This window comes from Eretmochelys imbricata, chromosome 2 (genome assembly GCF_965152235.1).
Source record: "Eretmochelys imbricata isolate rEreImb1 chromosome 2, rEreImb1.hap1, whole genome shotgun sequence".
Taxonomy (NCBI): domain Eukaryota; kingdom Metazoa; phylum Chordata; order Testudines; family Cheloniidae; genus Eretmochelys; species Eretmochelys imbricata.
Genome location: NC_135573.1, coordinates 218,082,587 through 218,099,367, shown reverse-complemented (window position 1 = coordinate 218,099,367; position 16,781 = coordinate 218,082,587).

Sequence of the window (16,781 nt, the reverse complement as noted above, 5' to 3'; positions counted from 1 at the left end):
GAATATTTTCAGGAAAACTGTCCTTTTTTCTTCAAAATTTATAAATGACAACATTTTAATAATTTTTTTGAATTTCGGAAAGTGCAGCTTTATAGCGGTTTAAAAATTGGATTATTTTTCTTATGGAAAAAAATAGTCATTTTGTAGCATTTGAAATTTAGAAAAAAATGTTTAAATGTGAAAATTTGGAAATCTTTGGTGATGTTTGTAAATGATTTTCAACAATAAATATGAGAAGATATCAATTTTGTCTGGAATGTCAATAATTTTTGGACTAAAATGAATGAAGTCCTTCAAAACGAGTGATACCTGAAAAGTATGCATTGTTATGCTTCAAATTCACTTAGGGTAGGTATATTTTAACAATTTTTTTAACAAAAAGATGATAAAATACAAAACTGTAATACAGTTTTACAGAAATTCTTTACTGTCATTTGATTCCTGTTTATGTTGTAAGGTGTATTTCCTCTTCTTGTTCATGTTTTCACTTCCTGATTGCTTCTAGCAGCACCATAGGAACTGACAAAGTAAGTGAACTCCTCATAGTGTACTAGAACGTGTGTCTGTTCTGAAAAGTCACTGAATCGCCAGAAGTGAAGCGCTTCATTCTTGTGTCATTGATCTCAGATGGATTTTGCTGCTACTGTGGGCTTATGAAGGTCTTGATTTCTGCTCAGAATTATACAGTCAAAATTAAAGTGATCCTATAGAAACCAATTTTTTAAGATGTGCAAAAATTCCAGGATAACATTTTTGAAAGTGTCTCTACTCTGCCACAGACTTCCTGTATTATCTTGGGAAAATCACTTAGGCCTAGATCCTCAGAGGCATTTAGTTTCCTAATTTGCATTGAAATCAGTGGAAGTTAGAGCCTAAATACCTTTGAGATCTGAGTCCTAGCCTTTCTGTGCCTCAATACTCGATTTGTAAAATGGGGATAATAACACGTCTCTCCTTCTCAGGGGTGTTACGATGATAAATATATTAAAAAATTGTAAGGTGCTCAGATACTGCAGTGATGGAAGCCGTATAAGTTCCTAAGAGAACTGGAGCAGATGGTCCAACCTTTTTTAACACTAAGATTCACCATGTGACCTTCCACATCCTTCCATTCTGGGCTTGTAAAAGACAGCAAAAAACCTTATGAAAGTAATCTAATATGATTCAGAAAAATTAGAAAGGTGGAGAATAGGTAAAGTAGCCGTATTTTCAAAATCAAATTCAAGACATTCTTGTGACATTGGCAGGGGTTACAAAATATTAATTTCAAAAGAACATTTTACAAAAAAAATGTGATTATGTTGCTACTTCAGCTCTTCGCTCAGCAGTGATCGATGTCTATTTCGTCAAGTGGAGGATTTTTTCCACTAACTTAGCTTTCTGAATGTGCTTATCATGAAACATTGAAAAAGTGTCTTTAATATTCACTTTGAGCTAAGAACAACTTTGATAGATTCTACACTCAATGGACTTTTCTCTTCACTCTAGGCACTGTTCATCGCACTGAACATCCATTTCACTATTTTGTATGTTCCTGGTATAAACAGATCAAATTCTGCTTGGTGTAGTAATATGTCTTGAACAAATATTTTGTAGCTATAAATATCTCAGACCTCTGTTTGATTAAATGAAAAACGGAGGCATTTTCAGGAGAAGTTCCTTGGGATGATGGTAGAACTGGTGTAGTTGTAACCATGTCAGTCCCAGTGTATTAGAGAGACAAGGTGTCATAAATATAAAGGGAAGGGTAAACCCCTTTGAAATCCCTCCTGGCCAGGGGAAAGCTCCTCTCACCTGTAAAGGGTTAAGAAGCTAAAGGTAACCTCGCTGGCACCTGACCAAAATGACCAATGAGGAGACAAGATACTTTCAAAAGCTGGGAGGATGGAGAGAAACAAAGAGTCTGTGTCTGTCTGTATGCTGGGTCTTGGCCGGGGATAGACCAGGAATGGAGTCTTAGAACTTTTAGTAAGTAATCTAGCTAGGTATGTGTTAGATTATGATTTCTTTAAATGGCTGAGAAAAGAATTGTGCTGAATAGAATAACTATTTCTGTCTGTGTATCTTTTTTTGTAACTTAAGGTTTTGCCTAGAGGGGTTCTCTATGTTTTTGAATCTAATTACCCTGTAAGATATCTACCATCCTGATTTTACAGGGGGGATTTCTTTATTTCTATTTACTTCTATTTTTTATTAAAAGTCTTCTTGTAAAAAACTGAATGCTTTTTCATTGTTCTCAGATCCAAGGGTTTGGGTCTGTGGTCACCTATGCAAATTGGTGAGGCTTTTTATCCAACATTTCCCAAGAAATGGGGGGTGCAAGTGTTGGGAGGATTGTTCATTGTTCTCAGATCCAAGGGTTTGGGTCTGTAGTCACCTAGGCAAATTGGTGAGGCTTTTTACCAAACCTTGTCCAGGAAGTGGGGTGCAAGGTTTTGGGAAGTATTTTGGGGGGAAAGACGCGTCCAAACAGCTCTTCCCCAGTAACCAGTATTAGTTTGGTGGTGGTAGCGGCCAGTCCAAGGACAACGGGTGGAATATTTTGTACCTTGGGGAAGTTTTGACCTAAGCTGGTAAAGATAAGCTTAGGAGGTTTTTCATGCAGGTCCCCACATCTGTACCCTAGAGTTCAGAGTGGGGGAGGAACCTTGAAACAAGGTGTTAGGATATAGATATTCAGGCCTGTCTGTAAAGGCCTATACTCTAAGAATGAAGGTATATGTTTATCATTTAGCTAGTAATAGAGGTATACAAGAAGAGGTATACAGACTGTGACAGTCTGAGGCCCTGTTCTTAGGCCAATGCCTTTGGCTAAGCAGCAGAGGCAGCCATAAGCTGGGAAGCGAACGGTCACATCCTCACATTCCAAACTAGTCAATATGGGGCTGTTCTGAAGGTGATCCGATCTATCACCTCCAGAGAAAGGGAAGAGCCTAGAAGATGTAAAAGGAAATTTAGGTTGATAGTTTTCTGTCTGGTAAGAACTCACTTATCAACAGACACAGCTGGGAAATCCTTATGTCTTTATGGATGTAGTTGTGAAATCCTCATTTTTGTATTGTTTTGTCATTATAGTTCCCACTTTGCTATTGTTTATTGACATGGTCTCTGTCTGGTTCTGTGATTGTTTCTGTCTGCTGTATAATTAATTTTGCTGGATGTAAACTAATTAAGGTGGTGGGATATAATTGGTTAGCTAACCATGTTACAATATGTTAGGATTGGTTAGTTAAATTTCAGTAGAATGATTGGTTAAGGTATAGCTAAGAATATTACTATATAAATTAGGGGCAAACAGGAAGTAAGTTGGGATTCGAAAATAAGGAAAAAGGAACTTGGATTTAAGCTTGCTGGAAGTTCACCCCAATAAACATCGAATTGTTTGCACCTTCGGACTTTGGGTATTGTTGCTCTCTGTTCACGTGAGAAGAACCAGGGAAGTGGAAGAGTGAAGGAATAAGCTCTCTAACACAAAGCAGGTGAAATAATCTTTTATTGGACCAAGTTCTGTTGGTGAGAGAGATATACAGATGGATGTAGAGACCTAAATCACAAAAAAATATTTATCCTTGAGTACAGATTTCAGTACTAAACTTTAGGCAGCTATATTTGAAGAATGTGACAAGCTTGTCTTTCTCACTAACAGAAGTTGGTGCAATAAAAACATTACCTCACCCACCTTGTCTCTCGAGAAGAACTGGGACATCTGGCCACTTTAAGAATAATAGAGCTTGAACAGAGCATCTGAAAAGAATTAAAAGGTTAAAAAATATTTCTTATGTAAATGCTGATATAGCCCTTTACTGTCATGTCTGGGTGAAACAGCACCATTTGTTACCTGATAGTTTATATCAGAGAAAGGGAGAAATATGAATTTACATTTTAAGTGAGAATCATTTGGAGGGAGTACTTAGAGGCCAGAGAGACTGTTGTTATGATGCAGGGAAATTTAATTTAGTGATCAGCTATATAAATTAAAAATTAGTTTCTAAGAGCCATTTCCCAGTGGTTCGGATAGGTTTGTCCCCATTTACACTGATCAATGGGCATTTTGTTCTAAGGATGAGAATGAAAGTAATTTTTTCAGTTTTCTTTTCTTTACTGAAGGGTAGAAAAGACCTTCACATCTTTTTGAGTTGCCACTCAGCTGCAAGTAAAGTATGTCACATCTTGTGGAAGTGCCAATTAGAGCTAATTATAAGCTGTCTGACCTCTTTTAGCAGAGCCCACTGGCTTTATATGAGAGAGATTTGGAGAGTGATCCTGACTTCAGTTACACCAGTAAATAAGGAGTAACTCCACTAATGTTAACTGAGTTACAACTAGCATAAATACTATGTAAGTAAAATGATAATTAAGTAAGATGATACTTACTTAATATAGGTAAAATAATAATTTTGCTTGGGTCTGATTTAGATTAATAGATTAGAAGGCCAGAAGGGACCATTGTGATAATCGAATCCAGTGTTTTTCAAACTGTGGGTCGTGATCCACTACTGGGTCGCAGCATGTAAGGCACTGGGTCACCTTGCTCTGGTCATCACCGCTGACTGGGAAGTTAAAATTCCCATCATCAGTCCTGCCCAGCTAAGGCAGGCTAGTGCCTACATTTTCCGACACCGTGCTGTTCCCTGGAAGCAGCCAGCAGCGAGTCCGGCTTCTAGGCAGGGGGCCACGGGGCTCCATGTGCTGCCCTCACCCTGAGCACCGGCTCCGCACTCCCATTGGCAGGCAACCGGCCAATGGGAACTGGGAGGGGGGCGGTGTCTCCGGGCGCAAGTCGTGCAGAGATGTTTGCGTGCCTCTGCCTTGGAGCCAGACCTGCTGCTGGCTGTTTCCAGGGTGCAGTGTGACCCGCAGTGCACCCCAGCTGCATCGCTGACCTGGAGCCGCCGGAGGTAAGTCCATGCCCCAAAACTGGACCGCAATCCCCTGCCCCAGCCCTGAGCCCCCCCAAACCTATAACCCCTTCCTGCACCCCAAACCCCTCATCCCTGGCTGCACCCCAGAGCCTGAACCCCCAGTCCAGAGCCCTGACCCCCTCCCATACCCCAACTCCCTGCCCCAGCCCTGACCCCCCCAAACCCAGAGCCCATCTTGCACCCCAAACCCCTCATCCCCAGCCCCAGCCCAGAGCCCTGACCCCCTCCCACACCCTGAACCCCTCATTCCCAGCCCCATCCCACAGCCCTCACCCCCACACCCCAACCCTCTGCCCCAGCCCAGAGCCCCTCCCACCCCACAAACCCCTTATCCCCATCTCTGCTGGGTCGCAGGCATCAACAATTTCCTTCAACGGGGTCCCCAGAAAAAAAGTTTGATAACCACTGATGTAATCTAACCTCCTGAGTAACCCAGGCCATAGAACATAGCAAGTCCACTGTTTTATTTTATGGATCTTGGTGTAGTGACCAAACAGATCTCATGATCAAAACAGAGATTTCCTAAATCAATTGTTATAACAGCATTCCAGTATATTCCAAGCCAGGCTGAAACTAGGAATTACTGGAAATCTCACAAGAGCCAAGTCTTGTAAGAATTCTAGCCCAATTTCCTACCAAAGACATTTAAATAAGCACCTCAGATTCTGGATGTTTATCTGAACCAACCCTTTTGAGCTTTGCCTATTACCAGTCTCGTTTTGACACAAAATCTATTGCTCAGTGGGTTCAGGAACCAAGAAGTTTTATGAATGTAGGGACCTAAATCACAATAAATATTTATTCCTGAATACAGATTTCAGTACCAAACTTCACATACCTATATTTGAATAATAGGTATCCCAGTTTCATTCTTTATGCCCTACGTATCTGCCAAATAGTCACACATTTCTAGAATGATCCTCCACCCTGCTTACCAGTGTAGCATGGGTTAAAACTTTGCTTATACAGCAGGCATTCTTCTTTTCCCAAACTGGTGAGCAGCCATGTTCACTGCCATTCTTAACTTCAGGCAATTCATTTGGCACTCTGCTTGAAGCCCAGAGAATAGTTTTGTCACTGTAAATTAAAAGGATCCAACTCCTATTCATGTATGGTCTAGATCCTGTGAGTAGTTTCTGTTCCTACTATACTTAAATGTAAGGCAGTATTTCCATTATAATAACCACCACCTTATTATTTATATTTGTACTTCAACCTGAAATATTTGCCTCAGATAGAAGCATATTGTGCAACATCTGATCTTAGAGGAACAGTTTGGGCTTTCATCATTTTAATTTTAGAAAAATATCTCCATGAAAGAGTCTATCTCTTATAAAATAAACAAAAACAAACAAAAGAAGAAATTTACCAGATTCAGAAATTCATTTTCACATGTACATCTTCTTCCAAAAATCTTTACTTTCTAAATTAAATCTTGGAAGCCATTCGGTTAATAATATCTTGATTTTAATAAGGCTTTTGACACGGTCCCACACGACTTTCTCATGAGCAAACTAGTAAAAGTGGTCTAGATGAAATTACTATAGGGTGGATGCATAACTGATTGAAAGACATCCTCAAAGAGTAGTTATCAATGGTTCACTTTCAAACTGGGAGGGTATACCAGTGGGGTCCCACCGGAGTCAGTCCTGGGTCCGGTGCTCTTCAGTATTTTCATGAATGAAAATAAGTTGGATAATCAACTTTCATTAAGTTGGATAATCAGCTGTAGAGTATGCTTATAACATTTGCAGATGCCATCAAGCTGGAAGGGGTTGTAAGCACTTTGGAGGAGAGGATTAGCATTCAAAGTGACCTTGACACATTGGAAAATTGGTCTGAATTCAACAAGATGGGAATTCAATAAAGATAAGTGCAAAGTACTTCACTTAGGAAGGAAAAATCAAATTCACAATTACAAAATGGGGGATAACAGGCGAGGTGGTAGTACTGCTGAAAAGGATCTGGAGATTATAGTGGATCACAAAGTGAATATGAGTAAGGCCCTATTTGAATCGCGGGATGATTGTCAAAAAATTGTGACTGAGTTGCAGACAAGCCATGGAAAATTGCGGAAAATTAATAATAGACCTTATTATATGCAGTTATAAAGTACATTATTACTTTTCTACAATTTTCCAGTCAGCCACCTGGTGCTGAGAGCGGGGCTCCCACTGTCAGCCGCCCACTGTCAGCCCTTCACATGGCATAGCTCCCGCTGTTAAAATGGTGGGGGAAGCCTAATATTATGGGATCTGCAGTTTCTGCAATAGCATGAATTATGTAGGTCCTTAAATATGAATCAACAAATTGATGCAGACGCTAAAAAGTGCAACGTCATTCTGGGGTGTGTTAACAGTAGTGTTGTATTTAAGACCTGGGAGGTAAGTGTCCCACTCAACTCAGCACTGATGAGGGCTCAGCTGGAGTATTGTGTCCAGTTCTGGGAGCCACAGTTTAGGAAAGATGTGGACAAACTGGTGAGAGTCCAGAAGAGAGCAACGAAAATGTAAAAATGTGTAGAAAACTTGATCTATGAGGAAGGTTTAAAAAAAATCTGGATGTTATGTTTTGAGAAAAGAAGACTGTGGGAGACCTGAGAACAGTCATCAAATATTTTAAGGGCTGTTAGGTAGGACAAGAAGTAGTAGACTTATTCTGCAGCAAAAGACATTTAAGTTAGATATTAGGAAAAACTTTCTAACTATACAAGGTAATTAACCTCTGGAATAATTCCATCGGAGCTTGTGGAATCCCCATCATTGGAGGCTTTTAAGGACAGGTTAGACAAACAGCTGTCAGGGATTTTCTGGATTTATTTGGTTCTTACTCAACACAGGGGACTGGACTTGATGACTTTTTGAGGTTCCTTCCCTCTCTATGTTTCTGTGACGCTATGATTACTTGATTTAGACTCTTTTGCAATATAGTCATATTAGTCACACGTGCATATTTCTGTTATGTCCTGGTGCTAAGAACTTTCATGTTCCCATTGACCTAAGCATTTGGTAAGACTTAGATTTATCTTTTATCAGACCACTCTGCCACTGTAAGGGCCCTGGGCTAGGATGCAGTGGAGTTGGGTGGGCCTGCGTTCCCCTGCCTGGCCACTCCACCCCTGGGGTGGCAGCCTCCCCATTACAGGCCAAGAGGCCTGCATTTGTCAGTGATCCGCCAGAGCTAGGACCTCCGACAGTTTGCTGTCCCCCACACTGTTTGAGAGCCTGGGCTTAGAGACTCATTATTGCTCTGCCCTAAATACTGGCCAGAGCCTCCTAATTGCTTGGTGCCTTGCTGGAGGGCCAGGGCTTATGGACACTGCTGCTGTACCCTGACTATAGTCTAGAGCCCCCTAACTGTTTAGTGCCCTGTCTGGTCAGAGGACCGAGGCTCTTAGGCCCAGTACTGTGTTATCCCGCCGAGTGGCAGAGACCCTTATGCTAATTCCCCCTGAACTATGCTCTTCCAGAGGACTTGTAGTGATGGGGCATGGCCTCCCTCCCAGATGGATGGGGAGACAGCAGCAAACACCTTACACAGACCCACAGTGCTCAAGTGAGTTTAGCACACACTGTAATAACTGAAAACACCTGTCACACAAAATGTTTAACCATAGCTTCATAAGAATATCTGAGCAACCATTTTAGAGAGATATTTATATATTATGAGCACATATTAAGACACTTTTACATGCATATGCAGGGCCACATTTTAAAAAAGATGCATATGTGGGCAAAAATGGGATATTTTATTTGCAAAATGGCCACTTAGGTGTATGAGTGGGTCTCAGTACCCAGTTTGCCCATTCAATTGCTGTATATCCATTGTTGAAAAAACTGGCCCATGCTTTCTTAACTGAGGAAGCTTGGACTAGTGATTGAAATGCAGGACTGAGAGAAAGGAAATCTGGATTCTGTTCCTGACCCTGGCCCAAAACTGCTGTGTTACCTTAGCCAATTCACTTAGGTCTATTCTGGGAAAGGAATGAAAAAATGAACAAGGCATGAATTTACAGTAGCCTTGTAAATATGTAAAATAAATAGCTAGTAGAAAAGAGATAGTAGAACAGTAAGCAATGTGTGATAGCTGCGGCCTACCATGAAGTGCAGTGAATGAACAGTTCATGATCTAAATGGGGATTGTCTACAGAAATCAATGAACTAGTCATAGAGTGCATAATACGATGTGGAATGGAAGGTGCATGCAGCAGTTTGTTTTAGAATGTATATATAATCTGATTAATGATTTTGTACTTTAGATGTGTGGTATGCTCTGTACCTACCCAATATGTTTGAGCTCAATCAACTCGGTGTAGCTTGATTGTATGCCAATAAAGAAGCCTCAGCGAGGAGTCCAGAGTTGAATGATTTCTTGGATTTTAGAGAACTAGATAACATGTTCTCCCAGAACTGGGTGAGATGTTTTGGAAAAGCCTAGTGGAAGCGGTCTTTGAGGAATCCCAACACTCAGTTTCACTGTGACTGTTTCCCAGGGGTTTTTTTTTTTTTGAAAATGACCTAGATCACAAGTATTGTGAAGCTTAATTCATTTAAGTTTACTTTGAGATCTTTGGATGGAAGGTATTATAGAAGTGCAACATATCATTGCTACATCCAATGGCTACTTGTTGTAAAGGCCAAGGTCTGTATTCAGTGTTTACTGAGCGAACTGGAGTTTGCCTGAGTAGAGACATCAGGATTTGTGTCATAGTTAGCTGTTAGAAAGAAAATTGAGAAATACTAATGAGAAGCAGAAAACAAATTCACTACATGATCTTAAAAACTTTTTAATGTCCGTAAAGCAACGAATATCAGATGCGTTTTCCTAATTTCCTTTCCTTCTTTCTCCCTTTTCCCACCCCACAATTTAATAATACATGTACTAGAGATGTCATAACATTTTGAGTATCTTTGAACATGGGCTGAGCAACAGCAATATCATGAGATACGATACTTTTGTTGTATCAGACATACACAGGCGTTGAGTTAATAAACGTTATTGGAGAGGTGCTTGTTATATGTTGTACAAATACATTCTATTTGCATCCATATAATATGCTGTGATATAAACTATTATTGATCGCAAGCTAGTTGGCTAAACAGATACATTGATCTATTCAAGACAAAGAAGAATAAGTAACATCATGAAATGAAAATAGTTAACACAAGAATGTTAGTTCAAGTATCTTTTTAAAGCTTAGAAGTAGTAAATAAAAAGCAAGATCTAATTCTGCCCTCAATGAAAAGTATTCAGACAATGTGACCTTCTGGCTACTATGACATGAACACCAATTACATGACTTACTTTAACAGGAGATGAAGGTGTTACAGAAGCAATGCATGACTGGAAAGTGAAATTGCAAAGAAAAAGAATAAAAAATGACTAGGTGAGGGAGCTAAGCAGAAAGTCAGAAAGATCAAGTTGAGCATTGAAATGAATAAGTGGCACTGAACAAAGTGACTCTCCTGAAGATATAAGGGCAGGTGGGTTAGAGTGGTAACTGAATGAATTTGGTTTAAAAGGGAAAGGCATGATGCACTGACTATTACAAAGGCTTTGGTTTAATTAAATGAAAATCTATGCAGAAGTTAAGGTACGAAGTCTATAAATGGCAGAAGACTGTAGAGTCAGATTGCGGAGCACTGGCCCTGCACTAGACTGGAACGCCAAATATTGACACTTATGGCTCTATAAGATCTATAATTAATCATTATATCAGGTGAAATATATTCCTTTGAAATGTGCATACACGAGTCTTTAAGACAAGAGAATATCCAAATATTGACTCAAAACTGAAACCTTTTCTGAGATGTATTAACATGTAGTTAACTTTCATGTAATTTTTATTTTTAATTGTGTCTCCCTCCATGTCCTAGTTTTGACTGACACCAATGGAAATACCATGAGAGGCTATTTCCTTGGTATTTCCAATCCAGCTGAAACCAGGAAGTGGTGATTTCTCTGACACTTATATAGCAACTCCCAAAGACCTCAAACTGGTTCACAAACTCTCATATGTTTCATAGGAGAATAAGCCAACTCCTTAAAAATAAGAAAGGGAAAATATAACAAGTGTGAAGCAAAAAGAAAGGCAATTAGCAGCAGCCAGTTGTAAAATTGCGATATTAGGGCTGCAGCTACTGCCAAATTTAAAAGGCCAGCTACCTCTAATTCATCTCACCTAAAAGAATGCTGGGGGAAAATGTCTCTATAAGAGGGCAGCTCTTTAGTGCAGGTGAGAGGGAAAGAGAGTTAGCAGTAAAGAAGGTGCCATTGCACACTACTGTTATCATCATTGGCAATCCCTCAAGGTCGAGAATGAACTCTCTCATAGGTTTTATTTTTCATGGGTCCTTTGGTGACTGAACAGTTCAATTCTTGAGGCTTGTTGGCAGATATTGCAGGTGGTGTTGGAAGACAGGGTTGGGCTGCAATTGCTGCATGACCGTTGTCTTTACTTTCTTTTCTGGCATTTTTCTGTGACCAGGGAAAGGTGATTTTCCTCAAAAGTGGATGTTCCCTCTGTGACAAGTCTTTGCCAATTATCCCTAGCCTAGGCTGCTGTCTCCCAGTGTGCCGTGTCGATGCCACATTTCTTGATGTTTATCTTGAGGTTGTCTTTCAAGCATTTCCTTTGGCCTCCTCATTTCCTTTCTCCTTTGGTGAGTTGAGCATACCGCAGTTGTTTTGGTAAGCATACATCAGGCATGCGCACACAAAGCCTGCTCCACCTCAGCTGGTGCTGGATAATCGGGGCCTCAGCACTGAAGATGTTGGCTTCTGTGAGGTCACTGACATTAGTGCGATGATCCTCCCACTTTATGTTGAGGATTTTCCAAAGAAAGTGCTGGAGCTGGCATTCCAGGTTTTTCAGGTGTTTTCTGTAGGTCACCGAAGTCTCACAGCCATAGAGGAGAGTTGGGATTACCACCGCTTTATAAAATAAAAGTTTAGTATGTGTTCTGATGTTGTGATTGTTGAACACCCGGTGAGACAGTCTGCCAAAGGCAAAGCTGGCACAATGAATTCTGTGCTGAATCTCAAGTCTATGTCTGCCCTGTGTGAGAGATGGCTGCCAAGATAGGCAAAGTATTCTATATTTTCCAGTTCTTCTTTGTTGATATAGATCTTCCTTGCTGGGTCTGATGATTGACCAGGGACTGGCTGGTGGAGAACTTTTGTTTTGCCGATGTTCAGTTAGCCCTAGACTTTTGTAAGCTTCAGAGAAGCAAGTAAGGGCTGTTTGAAGATCCTCCTCAGAGAGTGCAACTAGAGCACAATCATCTGCGTACTGGAGTTCAGTTATAGTTGCTGATATTACTTTAGTTCTGGCACGGGGACGAGAAAGGCTGAAGGGGTTGCCATCAATTTGATATTGGATGTCAGTGCCCTGTGGTAGACGGTCTTGGGTTAGTGTTTTCATAGCTGCTAAGAAAATGGAGAAAAGGGTGGGTGCCAGTACACAGCCTTGTTTTGTAATATCCCTCTCCCTTCCCTTCTGCTTGTTAAGGATTGATAAGTGTTGCAGCTGCATAAGGAATGTGGGGATCTAAAGGATACTCTTTGTGTAAAGCAGTGTTATCTCCCCCCTCCCTTCCTTTCCCAGCTACGTAAATGAGCTTGGGGTCACGGCCCCTTCCTCCCTAACCTGAGAACTGCTGATTAAGGGGGCTTGTGACTACAATTACTGCACAGAAATCTATCTTCAAGGTAAAAATGTCTGTATAATATGCTTAATGCTGTAAACAGGGGCTGGTATAATTATATTCAGTATATAGCTATTAATATTCATTATATGGGCAGTCATATTACTCAGTAAGGGTTTTGGGGGTGTTGTAGTAAATGTAGGTATTTGCATACTAACTTAGATAAAAAGAGTGTGCTGTAACTAATTCAGTGCTTACTCGAGAATTGCAGGTGGTGTTGGAAGACAGGGTTGGGAAACAAGTCGAGGGGAACAAGTACCGCAATAAAAAGGCCTGTTTACTCAATCCGCCTCTAGATCAGCCTGTTCATTCTCTAACAGAGTCGATGGTGTCATCGGTCACTGTATATTCTCGATTTAGAAGCTTTTGGTAGTGTTCCTTCCAGCGCTTTTTGATGGATTTGTTATCTTTAAGAAGGGTAATACCGTCTTCGAATCTCAGAGGTGTGAGGCCACATGAGCTTGGTCCATATAGGGTCTTTGTCTCATATCCGCATATCATGTCTGTCAGCGAATGTTTGGATTTATTTTGCTTTGTCCTCCCACCATTTGTTTTTGATTTTTCCAATCCTCCTTTGAACTTCAGCTTTGAGCTGATGGAAAGAGCTCTGCTTCTGACTGGATAGTGGTTGGTTTTGCCAGTCTCAGGAAGCTTTTCTCTTCTGGTCCAGTACACATCTTTCCTGAAATGTGGTGCCCAGAACTGTACACAATACTCCAGTTGAGGCCTAATCAGCATGGAGTAGAGCAGAAGAATTACTTCTCATGTCTTAAAAAAATATTTAAAAGTATAAGAAATCTTTGTGTGTGTGTGAGGGAGGGAGAATGTCTTTCTGTAGGTTAAAAACTTGTAAAGCCATAAGAAACAAAGGGTATTTCTACAGTGTGGTCAGAGGTGTGGTTGCAGCTTGGGTAGGTATACACACACTAGCTTTAATTGAGGTAGAAGGGCTATAAAATAGAAGTGAACACATCTCAGCATAGACCTCTGCACAGGCTGTACAAATCTTCCAGGAGCCCTGGGTACGTATTCACATTGCTAGCTCAAACTTCACTGGGCGTTAGCCATCCTAGCTAGATTAAAGCTAGTGTGGGTATGTACATGTGTTGCAATCACACCTCCAGGTGTAGTGTAGACATACCCAAAGTCATACTGAGACATGTTCTTGAGAGTTTAATAGTGCCCCAGAGTTGCAATTGAGATTAATATTTTCAAATAGATTATTAGCTATTTGGAGGAGGAAGTGGGTGATGAGTTGGTCGAAGTTGGCTTATGATCTTTGGCTAGTGAAAAACACAGAGGATTATGAGATATTCCAGATGGGCATAAACACATGGGAGGACTAGGCAGCTTGATGGCAGATGAACTCCAACTTGGATAAGTGTGAGATATGCCAATGTGTACTAAGTAGTCTAAACTTCCAGCATACACTGATTAAAACTGACTATGTGGGATTCTCTGATGAAAAAGACTTAGGAGTCCCTTTGGATAGCTCAATGAAAAAAGTCTTGCAGTGCTCAGTGTGCAGTGACAGACTTGGGTGAAGAGATGGGATACTATCTCTCGACCTAAAGGATTCCAGAGATTCTAGTGAGATAAAAATTCTGAGTGGAAAGGATGACACAGTTGAATCTATATAGATACAAATCCCAACTGTAAGAATGTAAATATATTAGTGGGGCTATGCTACTGGTCTCCTGAGCAAGGAAATGAAATTGAGTGTACAGTGGTGGGAGAGACCAAAAAGGCTGCAAAATCTAACAAAATTATAACGATGGGAGACTCCAACTACCTGCATATAAACAGGTCAAATGGGACAAACATTAGTGAAATAATTTCTCAACACCAAAATGGATTGTTGCTTGGGACAGCAGCTAGCGCACACAAGAAGAGAAGCTAATCTTCATTAAGTTTTCAGCAACACACAGGGGATAATTCAAGAAGTGACAGTAACTGAGCCATTAAGTAATAGTGACCACAATATAATTAGGTTCCACATCCAAGGGGCAGAGAAAGAGAGATTACAATAAAATGAGGTTAGCCAAAAAGGCCCTAAAGTTAAAAACAAAAGAGGTAAAATCCTTAGAGGTGGCATGGATACTCCTTAAAAAAGCAATAGTCTCAGAAGGCATATGTACCACTGAGCTAAAGAGAACCAGGAAAGCAAAGAGAAAACCTATAATATGGCTAAATGGCAAGGCTATCTGAGAGGGGAAAAAGTCCTTCTAAATTTGGAAATCTGACCCTGGTGAAGTCAGTGAACAGGAGCAATAATTGAAACAGGTAATGTGTAAGAGAGAAATTAGAAAGGCCAAATTGGATTTTGAAGAGCAAATAGTTAAAAGTGGGAAGAAAAATGATGAGAGAGTCTTTGGGCATGTCTATACTTCGAGCTTGGGGAGGGAAGGAGGGAGGGAGGGCTGTTCCCAGCTCGAGGCAATATACTTGTGCTAGCTCTCATTGGACTAGTCTGCTAATGTAGAATGTAGCCATGACAGCACAAGCTGCAAGAGAAGCTAGTCAACCCAACTACATACTGTCACAAGATGTACTTCCCCTTCCCCCTCACACACACCACCCCAGGTGCAGCCTGGAAGCCATTGGAACCATTCAGCTGGGTTGGCCTCCCACACTGCTCCGCTGGTGATACCCAGCCAACCAGCCCCCCGGGCCCTCTTATCGCCCAACAGTACAGCAGGTGGCGTCAGACACCCAACTGAGCCACTCGAGTGCTTTACCTAAGCCACTCACGGACCAACAATGAAAGCACCAGCCAATTTCCGAGCTCCCCAGCCTTGCATCCCTACTGGAGTATAAACCCAGAATTATACTGTCTTTCACTTCATGCAAGCTCATTGAATTAGTCTGCTTCCCCCTTGATGTGGGAAAGATATGCAACAGCCCTTGCTAACAGAGCCAAGATTCCGTGACACTTCACTTAAAAACACACCGGTTAAATTAAAACATAAAACAAGTTTATTAGCTACAGAATGATAGATTATATGTGATAGCAAAGCAGGTTACTTAGGAAATTAAACAAAACCACCATCTAAGACTTACACACACTAGATAGGATTTGAATCAGCAGTATCTCACCCTGACTGATGATACAAGCAGGCTTACAGATGCTTGAGGCACAAGCTGCCTCTGCTTTGTAGCTTGGGTTCCCCTCCCCCCGTTCAAAGTCCTTTTGTCTTCCAGGGGCTCTTTCAAGTGTTGAGTTGTGGGGGAGTGAAGACAAGTCATGATGTCACACCCCAACTTATATAGTTTCTCCATATGGTGGAAACCCCTTTGTTCCAAGGCAGGTTCCCAGCCCAGTTTGTGGAAAAATATAGGTACCAAAATGGAGTTCAGTATCATGTGGTCTGGTCACATGACCTTGCATGCTCACTGAGTCATAGTAGCCATTATTTACAGGTTTCAGAGTAGCCGCCGTGTTAGTCTGTATTTGCAAAAAGAAAAGGAGTACTTGTGGCACCTTAGAGACTAACCAATTTATTTGAGCATAAGCTTTTGTGAGCTACAGCTCACTTCATCGGATGCATTATTTACAGGCTGGCTGAAATGTGCCCAGGTGAATACGAGCCCTTTCCATGACCCTTGTCTTTGCTGATGGGCCATTCCGCTTGAATAGGCCATTCATGATGTGCTCGCTAGCCTGCATTCAAATGAACCTTTGGGTGTTATCCAGGAGTAAACACATTTGAAATACAAATACATAATCAATATTCATAACTCCAGATACCAAAATGATACATTCATACAAATAGGATAATTTTATTTGGCAAATCATAACTTTTTCATAAACACCTCACATGACACATTTTGCACAAGATGCATTGTAATTATGTTATAATCATACCACTATGATGAATATGGGGCAGAGTGTCACACATACCCAACTGAGATCCTACATACCTATTCAGGGCTGCTAGCCTGTTCTGCTGCTCGTGCCTCCACAGCTACATTCTATTTTTAGTTCACTAGTTCAATGAGAGTTAGCATGAGTATGTCTCCTCAAGCTGTGAATCACACCCGAGCTTGAAGTGTAGACATACCTAAACAAGAAATAGGATGCTTACAAAAGAATCACCGGGTCCATTAGATCACCAATGGTTAAAGAAAGCAATTAAGAAGATAGGAATATTGC